The sequence below is a fragment of the Mya arenaria genome, chromosome 12, assembly GCF_026914265.1.
Source record: "Mya arenaria isolate MELC-2E11 chromosome 12, ASM2691426v1".
NCBI lineage: Eukaryota > Metazoa > Mollusca > Bivalvia > Myida > Myidae > Mya > Mya arenaria.
In genome coordinates, this window is record NC_069133.1 from 47,330,771 (window position 1) to 47,348,947 (window position 18,177).

Below are 18,177 nucleotides of genomic sequence, written 5' to 3' on the forward strand. Positions count from 1 at the left end.
TTTCTTCTTCCATGGTTGTGAAATCCTTTTAAGGATAGACAGTCATCAGCCGGAATAGTTTCAAAGTATTCCAAACATTACATTCGCCAGGGAATTAACTGACATATTGTCCGCAATTAATATAAAAGGTACTATCATCACTTATTGAATTTGCATAAGAATAAGCTGTTTTGGGCAAGACAATTTTATTGTTGCTTCATATGTACATAATCATTAACGAATAACGTTATTCCAACGCGTTTAGACTATTAAATAATTACATACTATATAAGTTAATTTCTTTCGACATGGCTATCGATAACAATGATTAGTGTTAGAAGGCTTCAAAAATTGAGTTCGCGCATGTATTGCGCACCGACTATATATAATTTAAACCAATTGTGTGTTCACTAACGGTAGAATAATGAATTATGGATATAGCTCTAAAATATGCTTTCATTCAAATGATTTCAAAATTAGCTGACAAAACTTTCTTTTCAATGAAAAGTAAATCAAACTCGATTGTTTATTCAATGTCTTCAAACGTTGGGGTAATCTTAGAGATTCACGTTAAAAATCAATTTTGCTGAAATTTTGACTTTGCATAAATTTTAAAAACCTTTCCCTTAAAAATCGGGTACACATATTCTCCAAAATTTAATGAAAAGGATTAAGTCTTTTAGCAAAAGATAAGTGTAGAAATACCTTGAAACTACAATAAATCAAATATATAGTAGAATCTTGAAAATGGGTTCAAAAATATGTTAAATATCTAACTGATTCCAGCCAAATCAAGAGGGTTCTCTAGTAACGTACGGTTAAAAAGAAGTGTGCTAGCAAAGCACCCCTTATTTTTACTGCTAATATTGCCTTTTATAAGATATTATAAGAAGTTGGTGTCTGCCTGCGAGAAACATCACACGAAATCTGGTCAAACAATGAGAAACAAAACTCGCTATGTCGAAGTCGTTAGGATATCTGGAAATACTTCGAGATAACGAAAATTAGATATAACCGACATACAAAAAATGTCTTACTTAACCCGACATATTAAAAAAAGTTGGACATAACCAGAATATCGAGATAGAAGAGTTTCGACTTTGTCATATATAGTATTTATAAGATAATCCGTTCACAAAATTTTAACAAGAATTTTATTAATTAAATCAAGAGATACAACTTAAGGAAAGGGTAGGGGCATTTTAAACATATTGCAGATAATTCAGTCTGATAATCGCGCATGTAATGACTCGCATGGAGAGAAGAATTGGCTCCCAAATGGGAAGTCGAATGATCAGAAGGGGTAAAACAGGAGGCGCCAGCACTAGTTTGTCTAAATACGGAGTATCTGATGGTTCTTTATTCAATAAAATTTGAAAGTAACATCAAAAAGGAAGCCTCACAAAAGTTCGAATGATTTTTGCGGCAATGTATGTCAATTCTTTTTGAACAAATCCGGAAATATATCTACCGTATCATGACAACTTGGCTTTATGAAAACTGTTTGTCTAACTTAGAAACACAATAGAAAATAGAAGGTGTCCGACTCGACAAATGGTTCCTTTATTACCATTCCGAGTTTGCTGACAACAACAACAACAACAACAACAACAACAACAACAACAACAACAACAACAACAACAACAACAACAACAACAACAACAACGACAACCATATCAACAAAAACCACAACAACAGCGACAATTTTGTCTTAGACGACTATAAATCGCAACGGCAAACACGGGCTTCAATCAATAATTATTGCATAAGGGTATCAGTAAACAAACCAATGCAAATCTAATATTGTGAAATTCTGACGGGGGAAACGCAAGTTTAAAGGTACCTTCACGTTATATATCATTACTGAGAAATAAAAGAATCTAATATAGCATGCAGACATCACTTTTCCCAGTTTATAAAGTATATGAAAAATGAACATAAACTAAGGATGGATATTTGCCAACAGATAATATTTAAAAGGCTATAAAGAGTTGTAACTTTTTATTATAGCAACGCTCATTTGGATATTTGTTGGACAGATGTGTAGTTAAACTGCACACATTAGCAAGTTTATATAATGAAGTTTGTCAAAGAATAATGCGATGTTAAAAAGTGCGGTATTCAAATGTTAGCTATATTTTGAAAATAAACATATTGTTTTTTTTTCGACGGCAATAATACGCCATTAAACAAAAGTTGAGAAGCTTCCTTTATTTTGTATACTGTAATCTTTGATTCATGAAAAATGAAAAGATAAGCCCTTTCTGTAACTTAAGGATTTTAATGGGAATGGAATAACTTAATGTTAAAAATGCACCATTACACCCAAATAAGTTTTATCACATTTAAAACAATTGTTTTAATATACCAAAAAGCATGAACAAATGTCGAAAACAATGGTTCTTATGAAGAATACCGAGTTAAAATAAATGTGAAGAAAACACGGTATTGATACCTTATGAGAACATAGTAGATCGCAGTAAATCTTTTAGCATTCACCAATCATTTAATATGATTGCACTTTCCGCTATTAAATACTCGGTTACAATCTTGTTATCAGTAACTAATATTTTCCATTAATGCATTATTTAGTAAGTAGTTGAGGGTGTATCACTCAACCTTTATGTTTGTTTTTCATGTGAATGTATTTGTTTTGAATAAAAGTGTCACTTTAAGCCTAATCGTATGAGATTTCATTCTCGGTAGCATTGCTCTTCACGCCAAAGTCAATAGATGGTTCACATAAAACAATTACAGGACCTCTATGTATTCGGTAAAAAGGGTGTGTGCATTTCTATTGGTCCAATTTGAGTAAATGTGATGAGCGTTATCCCTAACCAGGATCACACTTAACCCAACCATACTTCAAACTATCTTATACTAGGCCTTACAGTGCTTGGACAGTGTGGATTAGATACAAAAGTTGGCGAAAGGTTAAGTCTTGGTTTGACCAATACAGCATTGTTAAGCAACCCTAAGCATGAATTCCGAAATTTCTACATACCAAAAATAGATGACCATTGTCTTGCAATGCTTATAGGGATGATATTTCCCAATATGTGTACAGTCTTGTATTTTAATAACTATTTGGAGTTGTATTTTAGTTCATGAGCTAGCATGAGTGACCACTGAACAACTGACATGAATAATCGTGCTGTCGTTTGTTTATGGACTTCAACAATAAAACTAATACACGTTTGTTTTCCACTTCCGGTGCCATTGTAAACAGGTTTATACATAATAAAATGTGTGTAGTTCTTTTGAAAGGCAAACAGCCATCGATCTTTCTTGTGAAGTTTCTTAATCGCGCTAATATATGTAAATTTAATGTCATTAGTAGTTAGAAAGTGATATCCAACATACAATGGAGTAGGTTTTCGCTAATAAAGTTTTCACTCTTGATTTATTTGTTTCAGACAGCCACATAATAATATCAATAACTGCAATTAATTTTAAATATAACAGTATTTTCTTTAATAATATTTGCTTACTTATAGACTTAATTCCGTAACAAATGTTTACACAAAAATATAATGAGAATACACAAGTCTTTTCTGTTTAAATCTTTTAGTGGTAAAGCATTAAGAACAGATGCATCCTTATGTTAAAAATCTTTTCTTTAACATATTGTGTCCTTTGAAAACATAGGATATTTATGATAATTAGTTTTTGTGCATTAAGTAAGAAGCAGTAGGCGTCTAGACTCCGTGTGCATAATTTGATTTTAGCGATACCGTGTTAAAATCATAAATAGTATTTAACGAAATGAGGATGCGATTTTGACAAACGACATTAACACATCATCTTCCTGTCGCATATTATAGTATTAAGTAGAATTAAATTGACAGTAATACATTGTTTATGGCAGCCTTTGAAGTATACTTTTCGCTTTCAAGTGCATAGCTCATCTTATTTCAGACAATTATTGTTAAATCAAATAGTGTAGTATTAAATATGAATAAGAAGTATCATTAGTTTTCATACTAGTAAAATTATTTAACTAAATTATTCGTGAGTAAACCCGTGCAGCCGAACAACTCTGTTGTTCAGGTACTTGATGTAAAATTTGTGACGTTTGGATGCCTGGTTACCTCATAACATTTTTTTATAATTTGAATGTTTTATATGTAGAGTTGAAATAATTGAAATATATACCGAACTACAAGAGTTTTTATATGCAAACATAAAAATATCAGGGATTTTATTAACACCATTTATGTGTGGCAGGAAACATAATCTAAAACAAAGGTCGCTTTATAGATGCATACATAAGCTTACTTTATATAACTTAATTTGCCATATAGCCCTACCCTATAATCTTATACATAAGGAACTCTCAGAACTTTTCTATTTAGTTGTATGTGTGATCTAGCATAATACAGATTTCATATTCTGTAGAAAGTAATGTTAATTCTACATTTCCAGACATTCTGACATGATCAGGCTTGCTCAACTCATAGATACCATTGATAAATTTGGACAATAACGGTGAAATTATCTTTCATAACGCCAAAGCCTGAGCTTTGCTTTAAAACCAAACATTAAGTATACTACTCTTAATACTTAACACTTCTATTTTAAGTGACTTTCTTAATCAAATTATTTGTTAAAAATATAAAGGCAGCCATGAAATTTAATATAATCTTTCAATTATTGGTTATAGACATTTTCGAAAAATTCTTTGTTCGTGACACCTGACCACAAATGTCGTACATGTGAGAGCCATATTCTTGGCAGACCAACTCCTTTCTCGCGCCGTATGCTTTGTTCCTTCATTCAAATATTTAAAAAGGTTAGAAAAGAAAAGGAAACATTTTACTACGGACGAATATTGTAAACAATTCGTTTTGATTAAAATGCAGACATCGATGATTATTACAAAATTATTTAATTAAGGCTGCGGAATGAGAGGAAAATATTTTTTAGTAGATTCAATGAGAATGATGCATATAGTTGTATAACAGAAGTTATATCAATGTCTCATAGGCTTAAGCCAGGAACCGTCTTTGTTGCGCTTATTATTGAAATTATTCAGAATAAATAATTATGCTGCTTAATCAGGGCGGATAATCGACCTGCACTGTACCATTTCAAATGTAAACAAAAACCGGCCATCTTGGATGTGAAAAGGTATGTTTTTAACTATTTTTCCGTTTTTAGAATAAACTTGAAGCAGAAATAAAGTTATGAACCTGCTCCTCACTTTTCCACATATTTTGGTACCTACGTCGAGGAGAAACTCATTTTAGAACAAAAGTTATTTGTGCATGGGAAATTGAATCGACGTGAAATGACCACGATTCGACAGGGTAAAGTGCAGTGCATTTTGCCATTTCTCACTGTTTTTTGTCCAAGAAAGTTGTTTTATTGATAAACTCTCCAAATATGTAGTGCCATTTTACATTTCATGGTCAAAGACAAAGTTCAAAATAAAAGAAAGCACTATTATTCAGTAAAATTGTCGTATTTCATTTTTGATACGACGCAATGCAATAGAATAAATTGCTCACTGTTTTTAGTCCAAAAAAGTAATTTTGTTGGTAAATTCTCCAAATATGTAGTGTCATTTTTCATTTCATGATCAATGATAAAGTTCAAGATCAAACAAAGCAATAGTTTTAGTAAATGTTGTATTTAAGTTTTGGTACGGCGCAGTGCTATAAAACAAATGATAAAGTGCAGTGAACTTTTGCCCTAGAAGCAATTATTAAAAGTACTCCTTTAAATAAATAGCCAAAGTTTCAATTTTCAAAATTTCAATGCGTAATTGATGAATTGTATTTCTCCGTAGGCCCACCCCGGTTGGCTATGCCGGTAAGAGCGTCTAGTGTCAATGTCTGCAGATCACAGAAATAACATCCGATATGTCGGAGAGAATGGGCCCTTGCATTTGGCGTTTAAATTTGACACAATCTATGTTGGTTTCCTACTCTATAAAAACAGTTTCAATGTTAAAAGTGAAATATGTGTACAATTTGTGATATATATCTTATCAGCTTGCAATTATCGGGAGTAATTGTATTTTAAACAAACACGTACTTCTGACTCGACATAATCATACACTAGTTTTCAGCACGTACCAGTTTTGAAAACTATTTGTGATTATTAGAATGGTACAAGGCACAACATGACTTTACATTGTCGTTACGCATAATGAAAGACGGTAATAAACTCCGGGTGAATGTTAGGATTAATTGGGTGAATATTAAGATTAATTGAATAGCGTATTAATGACCTAAAATGTCGCCTCATTGCTTTTGTATAAACTTTTCAAACGGATCACGAGCATACCGGCATAACTCTGTTCGCAGAATCTTCAGGAGTCTGATATACTTTGTACCGTCATTCGAATTGAATCAATGGATTAAAAGACAGCTAAAACACATTTTGTAGTAATCACAAACATAATGGTATTGCATGCAGTAACAAAAGCCAATGTCGGGTTTATTACGAAAAACTGCAGGGTGGGGCACTGGAAATACATTGAACATGGTCGTATGTTGTTTCCAGAGTATGTAATTCCAATTGTTTCAATAGAAGTAATTGGCTGTCAAGGGATTCGAAGTAACTTCGTTTATAAACAAAGTCAAATATAGGTTTAAGTTTTGATTTTCATCCATAGCATAAATCAGCGTGCTGTTTCTACGTTCTTATCAGACAAGCTATCTTAAAGCATAATATTGCAATCTTTATTTCATCATATAAACGACATTTATACCATCCTGATCGTTATTCAAAGTGATTTGTTTCGGATGATAAGGGTCTGTAAACTTCAACAGGTGGCAACAATTACACTTTCGAAATTACATATGTATTTTATACTCTTTACAAAGTACAACGAAATAATCAAAACTCACAAACAACAACAACTACATAAACTTTATAGAATGGTATAGATTGTACGAGGAATTTCAAAAATAAAATGATATCATTAAATATTTTCAATAAAACAAGGAAGGCGTGACATGTAGCCAGTTGGAACACAGTCTTCATGTTATTATTATTATGTCATTTGAATGACAATGTGTTCTCCGTGTTCTCCGAGATTCCGGTGATTCCTTAGCATAACTGATATGAGCAGCCCAATGGAAGATCCACTGACGTAAATATAGTCTGATTGCGATGTTTAACAACAGGTTCTATCTATGTCCAGATATATATTATATAATGGCTGTCATACAATGAATATATTGTGTCTTCAAAGTTGCTGCAAACATTCATATAAATAAATATGGCCTCGGTTCAAATAAACACAACATTGTGAAGCATATTTATTACTACGTTTGTTTCTTTTGTCTCTGGTAAATTAAGTTATGCATCCAAGAATTCCATATTTTGGGGGTTTTAAACACTTTTTCAATAATACAATAAAGCCACATTGGCAAGCTCTGTAGTCAACCATTCAAATACAAGCCCTGTTTGGAGGCACAAGTTGAGGACACAAACAGCATTGTACGAATCACAACCTACGTACGTAGAAATACATAAAAAACGGACCGCACATGCATCTAAATAGTTTTTTCCCAATGTTAAAACACATGACAGACAACATTCGATGAGTATACTTATGATTATCAAGGTGTAAGTGTTCGGTTATTGTTTCATTTACCATTTAAGAAGCAAATTCAAATATCACATAAATATTATTTCAACAAACCAAAAATTAACACAAACAACAAAACAAACTATTTGCTGAGTTTGCCATTCTATGAATATTTGAGAAGCTTATCCAAATGATCCATAACTAACAGATGAGCTCAGTGATTCGATAATAACAAGATTAATGTCTTTGATACATTAAATATAGCATAAACATATCCTTGATTGACACACAATGCTGTTAGATACCTTTGTTTTTGATGAGGTTTCTCTTGATGTAAAACTGAGATAAATTTTAAGCACCATCTAATAAAATAACAAGAGCGCTCAGAAGGCGTCACAATCGCTCTAATTGTCTGGGTCATTTATAAAAATAGGGCATCACTTTGGACAATATTGGTAGTGAGCAATGTCTTATCATACCTAGTATATTTATTATGAGTGAAAGAATCATTTTGTGTATTCCCGCCACTTTATTTCACGCCTGCGAATAAAAAGTTCGAACTCAATGATCAGTTCCTGATTTTGTGGCCTACTGCGGCCCCATGCGTTAACATCCCACAACATAGTTGCACGATGCTGACGCTGCATGCATGTACTGTTTTTGAAATGGCTACTAAAAATAATCATTGTAAACGATATGCAGGCCATTAATATGCCAAAAGAAGTGATATTTAGAGCGCCATCAATCACGTTTTATAATAGTTTTTGTTCTTGCATTAGCGTTATAAGTGTATTTGCAATTCCGTCCATTATCTCACAAATAACACTCAGTGCGCAATGTCAAACACTGCAGCTATGTAATCATTTTGCAAAGATTTAAAACAAAACAACAACTAATCATTGTTAACGATACCCAGAACATTAATATGCTATTAAAGTAATTTTTAGATGCGTTCAATACTCACTTGTTGTAATTGCAATAACAAAACAAGACTACTTGAAACTTGCATCCTCCTAGGATTTGTTCTGATCTAAGTGTATAGGTTTTTTTCATATGTATACGGATCAACAAAAATATGACTATACATAGTCGAAATATCCCGGTAGCTATATACATTTGCGATATATATAAGACCACATGAATGTATGTTAAGAGGTTATCTTGCTTTGATACTGGCTCTGATTGGCTGATATTGCCTGTTTTTGCTTTTGGTGATAAATATTGAGAAAAGTGTCAGGTTGGATCCATAGTGTGAGGTAAGTAGTCTAAACTTCCAGTGAATCCTGTTTCACTAACCGTTTCAAGGCGGTTCCCAAACAGTATATGCCTTGTCTCTCTATGTTTTGTTTATATGTCTCATTAAGTGTTGTTGGGCATTGTTCCGCTTAACACGGTAACGTCCAAATGTTTGACCACTTGGCTTGTCCCTGTGGTTTATATTTTATTATCTTTTTTCCATTAAATATTTCGAGAATGTTATTACTGTTTTATGAAAACTGTATCCGTTGTATTGCTTGTCCCTTGTTGTTTAGCTGTTCGGCTGAGGTATTTGTTTCTTTATCCATTCTTCATAAGTTTGTGTGGATTGAGTTTGTTCCTGCAGTTTCCAATTCATAATTAATTAAACGTGCCAACAGAAAGAACAGAATGCGCTACTTACCTTTGCGTTGGTCATGCAGGGATCAGTGATTTTTGTATGTAAACTGCGCCAGCAAAACAAAGCATTACTGTTAATCATATCTTCAATATGTTATAAAAATGAATTTAATATCGTTGAATGCCACATGGAACATAACCAACAGACTCTTATCTTGCTAGCTTGATAAATAATGCCTATGTAGTGCTGAGATTACGGTAATTGAAAATTCTGGACTAGTTGGGATCATAACATTCATAATGATATGTCCTTCAAAGACATGTATTGTAAACCAATTAATTTGTATTTTTTTTAACCAATAGAGATTTTAATGTACGATGTTAATTAGTGCGATTGACATTTTTATAAATTTTGTAAATATATATTATTGTTAACGATATGACTTGCCCCCTGCACTTGCCCACTTGCCATCTGCACCATGTCTTTGCACTTGCCCCCTGCACTTGCCTCTTGCCCTCTTGCACTTGTCCCCTTGCACTTAGCCCCCTGTACTTAGCCCTTGCCCCAGGCAATTCCCATTTATCCCTTGCACTTGGCCCCCCTGCAATTGCCTCGTACTTGCACTTGACTCCTCCCCCCTTGCACTTGCTGAATATTCGAATTATAATTGAATCGGATAGACAAAATTATTCAAAAGCTTAAAGCGCGCTCTGACGGATAAGTTTCTAAGCATTGAACGCGTTTTTATGTTATGACAATTGATGTGTCAAGATCGTTATCATTTGTGGGTTTCTGTTGGTTATCTCTGAATAAAAAAGCTACAAGACACGCAATGCCTGCTAATAACGCTACAACTTCTTTGAACATAGCCAAAAATGCATCCAACGTATCAGTGATATGCAATAGAAACTGGATCATAAGTTTCAATAATATTTGTTAGATTTTTTTAAGGCAACTTTGTGTTTTGAACAAGTTCCGTGTTATGAATAAACATACGAATATATTTAAGGACATAATCCCTTACATAATTGTGTCCCTTCGTTGTATATATAAAGTCGATCAGTTCATATATTAACGTGTTTGTTTTATAAAACAAATCTAGATTTATGATGTCAGTGGTCCATGCAGTATTCTTGGCCAGTCAGGATCTGTCCAAAATTGATATGAACCGCTGACGTCATGCAATTGCTTTGCGATTTTGACAATGACGAAAAATTGTCGCAAGTAAATAAAGGAACTTCAAATGCGATTTAGAAATATTGGATGATAATATGAAATGTTAGGTATTGTATAAAAAATTAAAACGCACATCTTCGGGTCAAATGGCATTTTAAATACCGGTCAGTCAGGCCCTGAATGTGAATGGCCCTCGGCTAAGGGGCTGACAGGCATTTGACCTTCAGTAGTGTGTTTTATTTCTTAAATATAAATCATACAGCACAAAACAAATCTGTTCAAACGTTTATTTAAACATCTACTAATTTTTTGTTGAGTATCCGTTGGTGGTCGCCTTTGATTGTGGCTTAACATTAAAACAATATCACATGTATTTTTGTCAGCTTGTCTTGACACTATAGGATTAGCCATTGTGTTGTTGACCAATTATGTGAGGATAATCTCCGTAGCATTGCTATTCACTTCAGGTAATAGAAAGTTTACACAGTAACAACTTTGCTGAAATTGGTAGAGTTGGGGAATGTTTGTTTTTGTTCAATTTGAGTAATTTGAGTTAACATGATGACATGATGACCGTTAACCCCAGCGTACATACTTCAAGCTATCTTATACTGCGCATTCCGGTATGAATTGCCATAAAGTGGTAAACCTATTTTATCCACTTTTTTTTACCTAATTTCTTTATAAAAATAAAGTTTTCTACTTTTATTTTGGTAGCTAGCAAAATAAAAATTGCTTTTTGTACACTTTTCTAATACACGTCGGGTAATCATTGGAGCCATAACATTTTGTTATGTGTTGAAAATGCTCCAACGCGTCTTCCGTTATAGTGCCAATGAGTGGAATATGGATGTAAACAGTGAGCATGGTTTCTTATTTTTTATATTTAGGGGTTTATACGAGTAAATTAAAAAAATAAGAGAATGTAGTTTAACATAGGAATGGCCATGAGTTGTTCTAAAGGTAAACGATAGTGTTGACAACGTAAAAATCTGGATTTTCGTGAGAATTGTTCACATACCTTAGGTTTAAGCATTTTCTTTACATGTGTGTGGCTTTTTTATTGACAAGGTTGCCGCGTTACAAATTTTAGAACTTTATTTGTTATACTTGCTGCACTACGCTCGATTTTCTGAAAGTTGTGGTGCCAATGAATAGGTTGTGGTGCTCATGAATAGTAATTTAGTTGGAAACGAATTGTGAAAAAACTGTAGCAATTTCATAACATGAAATTCACAAAGACACACATAAGTTTAAGTTGTTTTTGTCAACCATAGCATATATTAGCATTGTGTTTTTTTCGTTCTTATCAGACACGCTTTCTAAAAGCGTAACAGTATAATCTTGATTTCATCATATAAACCTCATTTCTACGATTCTTATCGTTATTCATTGTAATTTGTTCCGAATTGCTAGCTTATGAAGACTTTAACAGGTGGCCAATATAATACGCTTTCGAAAATGCTTTTGTATTTTGTACTCTTTTCAAAATAAATAAAAAATAGATCAAAATATCACACACAACATAACAACTAAATAAATGTTAAAGATTGTACGAGGGATTTCATAATTAAAATTAAATCATTTTCAACTTAACAAGGACATGGCATTACATAAAGCAGTTAAGAGCACAGTCAGTATGTAATTATAGCCAGTTCTTCATTTGAAAGACAATCCTTGTATGAGAAACTGTACAGTGTTCCCCCAAGATTCTTGTGATTCCCTAGCATAATTGTTATGATTAGCCCACTAACATTAACATAGACTGATTGCAAAAACATACTATGCATGTCTGGATACATAACAAAATCGCTGCTAATATTCATATGATATGGTCTCGAATCCATTCAACACAACATTGCTAAGCAGATTTTATACTAACAATTTTAGTTTTTTTAGATTTTTTAGTTTCATATGAATTAGATTATGAGCGAAGTAATGCATCAAAGGATTGCATTTATTTCGGTTTTATATTACTTTGTTCAATAAAAAATGGAAAACTACAGTGACACGCGCAGTAAACAAACAGCCAACATTCATATAAAAGGTCTGTTTAAAGGCACAAGTTGAGGGTCCAATGGCACTGAACGTGAGACACAAACGTATGCACACCATATACGCACGTAGATATACCACACACACACAGATCGCACACGCACCTTAAAAGAACTACCGATAGACGGTCAAGTACCGCCTTAGAACGGTCAGTCAAACTTGAGTTACATGGAACACGAATCCACTGGGGTTTTAAACTAGTTGATATGGCCATAACCTCGCTCTTGCAAGGCGTTGCTTTAGGTACACTCTATGCCATGCACTCCATTTTTGTTGAGATCTTATTCCGTTTTTTCTTCATTGACCCCATTTGGGACAAGGTCTTAATTATTTGATAAAGCATATAAACATGTAAAAAATGAGCAGCGGACCAATCTAATTGAAGACATACAGCATTCGCCATTCACCTTGTGCCAGACATAAACTATCATGACAGTGAAAGTGACGGTTGCAAGTCATCCATTTAGCATGTACTGGCGTCAGCAGTTTGAACCCTCTTGATAAACAAACAACAAGACCAATGTTAAAACAGCTGATATAGCACATGCTATGAGAATACTTTTAATTACAAAGGTGTAAGACTGAGGATATGGAACGCGATTGAACACCTGACACAACATTCTATGAGAAAACTTTCGATTAACAGGTCGTATGAATGAGGATATGAAATGTTATTTACCGCACAGATAATGTGCTATGAGTATACCTTTGATTATCAAGTTGTAAGAATTTTGATATGCCACGTTATTAAACACCTGAAAGACAATATGCTATAAGTATATTTCTGATTATCAAGGTGATAGAGCCATTAAACACGGTATTTGTTAATTTGTTGGCTACTTGTTTTATTCCTGTATATTCCATTTTATTATAAGTGAAGCGATCGCTTGTAATCACATTATTTGTGTTGTTTACAGTTGAAATATGTCCACCTGTTTGATAACAGGTTCTCTGTTGGAATCTAGATTGTTGGAATAATTTTAGTAAGAAAACAATTCAAGATAATAAAAATCAGATAGCAATGCTCTGAACTTCTATGATAAGAACGTCATTGTGTTTCAATAAATTTATGGTAAGTTTAACATCATATAGCAGAAGCTATTTGCTGACTTTGCCATTTAAAAATACTATTCGAGAAACTTGATATCCAAATGATACATTACTAAGAGATAAATTTGATAGAAGATCAGTGATTTGATAATAACAAAATTAATGTCTTTGATCACTGTATACATTTCGGATAAACCACAGAAAAAGCCGCTTATTAACAAACAATGCTTTGAATATCGTTTTGAGGTTCCCCTTGATGTAAAACTGAGTTAAATAAGCACCATCCAGTGAAATAACAAAAGCGCCCGAAAGGTCCCCTAATGCTCAACCAGTCCTGGTGATTGCTAAAGATAGGGCAAAACTTGGACAATATTGGTAGTGAACTAGGTGTCATTTGGCCGATTGCTCAGAACTGTGATTATGTTAAGAAAGTGATAAACGAAATCGTAATAAACTTTGAAAGGTGAAATAGTTGTTGATATGCTCATATATTTAAACAAAACAAGTAGAGCTGAAATAGCTGTCTCAAACTTCTAACAAATACTGCAGAATAAACGTGTATTCATAAAACGTCCAGAGCATGAAAGATTTGAAGTTATCTATGACGAAGTTAACCATTTAAACACATATCTAAACAAACGGTCTATTTTGTCTTATTATGCATGAGTTTTAAGTAGGCTGCACAATTACGGGCTGACAATTCTGTTCCAACTCATATGGCAGCGTGTGTGGCATTGACATTGTCAACCCGAGAGCAGAATGTCACCCGGGGCGTAAGCCAAACAAATTTAAGTACATTAACACGTTTAAAATGTATTTAATTCATTTAATTAAGGTATTAGCCATGTAATACAACTCGGGAAACATCGGGTAACATCGACATATATCGCCACTCGCCGTAACAGATCGCGACGAACATCGGGCGTATTCGGCCTGTACCGGATGTTGCTATTTTTAGAAACAGAAGGTATTTCCCCGCTATTCTTAGGTCAATAATGGAATTTCTACATCGTAGGATTTGGAAACATTGTGATGTTTTTCTCATGAATATACGTTTAAAATAAATAAACACTAAAAGTACACGCTGACAGTTGATTACGATAAATTTGAGTCATTACAGTTAAACATGGATTATAAGTGAAATATACGCGTAAGAGAAGATTTTCTCTCGAAAAAACGAACTGTCAACAATCGGCATGGAACTGGGATATTCGTATCAAAGGGCTCTGAATGTAAGTATCCTTGAGCAGTTTTGTACGTTTGTGTTCAAAAACGTTTGTTTTTTAATTTATCTTTGGAATTCTTAAATCATTTTTATTAGCTAAATGTTTAGACAGCATGTTCATATTTTACATGTACATGTACTTATGTACATGTTACATATCTTTATATGTACTTATGCACATTACTTATGTTTAAGATATAATATGAGTATGTAATCTTTTAATTGATTGTTTTATCTTAGAAAAATATTAGACTTAAAATTTTGTTTTAAAATGATGTGTTTTGGTACGTGACCTATTTCTAACATACCACAATACATGTACATACCTGTTATTTGTTTACAAAATGCATATTTTCAAAATTAACCTGTGAAAAAAAGTTGTATGTGGTTTGGGGCTTGAAGGCGCATCTGCTAGGACACTATTGACATCCATTGGCTTGGTGTAGGTCTCATTAAAACCCCATACTGTTGTGAATCATTATCAACCATATACACAACAACTACACATTTGTGCCTACCAACCCTTACTCTTAGCTAAAACAGATTTTAGTGCAGAATGTATAATACTTGTGCATTTGTATTTTACGGTGGTAGTTTCTGCTGGTTGATAATCAGAAGTCTAATTTCTTCCAGACAGGAAAATGTCTGAATATTACTTAGTCAACAACACTGGGTTATGAAGAATTCCAGCCTGCATTAAATACTATGTTGGATCCTTGAGAGCGGATTTGACAGCCACGTCCATCCATGGTGGTGGTCAAGTTGTGGTGGTGGTGGTGGTGGTGGTGGTGGTGGTGATGATGATGATGATGATGATGATGATGATGATGATGATGAATTTTATTGATAAATTTAATAATTTTCTTTATATATATGCATGTATGTATCAGCTTGTTGTTTTTTCAAAATAATGTTGAGAAATATTAAACTGTTTATATTTTATTTTGTATATGTATGGCAGTATAATTATCTATACTAATTAGTTACAAAGGCTTTAAAGTACAACTTTTTTCCTTTACAGCACTAAACATTCTTGATGGGTAAAGTACCTGAAGGTGCATGAAAACCAAATCAGCATTGACTCAGCATTGAGTTATCATCTGTGCACACACTACAAGTACAAAGCATGGGAACAGACCAAACTTCAACTGTTGAAGAGTGAAGATTTATTGTGAAAAAAACTAATAGTTAGAATACCAATGACAAAATAAAACAGATATACATCATATTACCCACAGAGATTGTTTACCTGTTATAATATTAAAAAAAACATTAGTTGAGAACTTTCACTCTGATATTTTTGGAGGGGCAAGCCCACTTAGTGTTCTTGTTTTTTTTACATATTTTAGTTTAAAAGTACACTCATTTGTTTTAAACTCTGTATTCTGAGTTAGTATCATAAGTAAAATTCATTTATTTGAAAGAGTACATTTTATGAATAAGTCCAATAAAGCTTTATAATTTTTTACAAGAAAAAGGTTGATTTTTAAGCATTTTATTAGCTATAAAAATGTATAGTAACATGACATTATGTATATTTTCTTCAAAACTGGACGGTAAACTATCATAAATTGTCTTTTAAATTGTTCAATAGACATCATAGATAATATCTAAAATGATTTCAGCAGATTGCCTTATAGTTAACTATTTTTTATGAATTTTATAAAACTGCTATATATTTTCAAACATCGAAAAACTGCTCTTTTCCGAAGAATCATAAGATCAATCGAAATGATTTTTTTCCATGTGTATCAATAATGTGTTCGTTTTAACTTTAGTTTTCTGTTAACTGATGTTTATTTTACCAGAAACTGTTGTGCTTATTTCATAATCTCTGATAATGCGAAAAAATTTTCAAATATAAACAAAATATTTACTTGTCGCTCTTTGCAGCCCTTGGAGTTTGGGGGGTGGGTGTAATGAAACATAAATAACTTTTTTAATTCACGGTAAAAAATCTTCAAAATTTGGTTTAAAGTCCCATAGTGTACCATGATTATAACTATGTTGTCGGTTAAAGCTTTTAAAAAAGTGTGTATTACGCGGCTAATACCTTAAACAAGTTTAACAAGTTAAACAAAATATAACATAATAAAATAATTATATCTAGAACAAAATTCCACTGTTTACTTGCTGACAGTTACTATCGTCTGAGATTTTGTGCACACATTGAAAAGGGACGTCTCTGCTGAATGTGTATAAGGGAGGCAATCACGCCATGAATAAGCTAAAATATTGAAACAGTTATTTGCCCTTATATGAGATTCAAAATATCACTGCGGTCACATGACCTGACAATTAATATTCGCTTGATCACGTGTCAAAAAGATTGAAAATGTTTCTGATAGTCAAAATATCTCTTTTCGGGTAATGGTTTACATCCCACGTTCTTTGCGCGATGATGACGCTGCATGTTGTACTCATTTTGCAAAGGTTACCAAAAACTAATCATTGTAAAGGATATCCGGATTATAAATGTGCCATTAAAGCGATCTTTTAGACGCCCCATCAATTACGTTTAATAATAGTTTGTTGTTTTTGCATTAACGTTATAAGAGTAACTGCAATTCCATCTTTGATCTCACATATATTCAGAGCGCGCTGTAAAACACTGCTTGTACGTAATCATTTTGCAAAGGTTTCAAAAAACTAATCATTGTTAATGGTATCCAGATCATTAATATGCTATTACAGTATTTTTAGAAGCGTCTGCAGCATCTTTTAATTCTAACTTGCTGTTACAAGATTACTCGCACCTTGGATCTTTTTGGAATTCGTTCTGATCTCATCAGTTTATAGTATTTTTTTTCATATGGGCAGATCAACAAAAATATTTCTCTATATAGTTTTTAAATATTCTGGTAAATTGCGGAATTATTGGATCAAATGAAAGTATTCTTAAGTTTTCTAGTTTTGAAGTTTGTTCTGATAAAAAAGCTTAGAAAAAGCTAAGTGCTATTTTCTGATTTTCGTTGTTCTTTCGTTTCATTACATTGAACATCTGAGTGACATACAATGGCAATGCAAGTCCATTACATAATTAGGCTTTAACTTATAAACCACATTGCGCAGCGACAAGTATAAAATGTAGAAGAGTAACTGTGTCTGCATATGAAAACAGAAACAACATGTTTGTATCTCAAGCTATGACACAAACGTCAGTTTGTATTTTGATTGTTTCGTCGCTTTTGCACGGTACAAGTGTCTTTGTTGCAAATCAGATGTAATTTTGCTGTTTACGCCGAATGTATGTGTCCGACTTATGTTGTAAATGTAAATTGAGCCGAAGGAAATACTCTTGTCATACTCGTTACTATTCTTTATTCTTCGTTACACACTATTTGTGTGCCGACCACAACTTCTTACAATATTTATGCGAAAAACTACAGAAATAAGCTCAGTAGCAGAAAGTTTAAACATGAGCCAAGAAACATGGAAGAACAGCACAAAACCCCACAAACAACACAGTGCATTCATACTATATAATAAAAAAAACTAGGTATGTTTATCAAGTATTGTTAGGCACCGCTCTCGAACGGTCTGTAACCACGT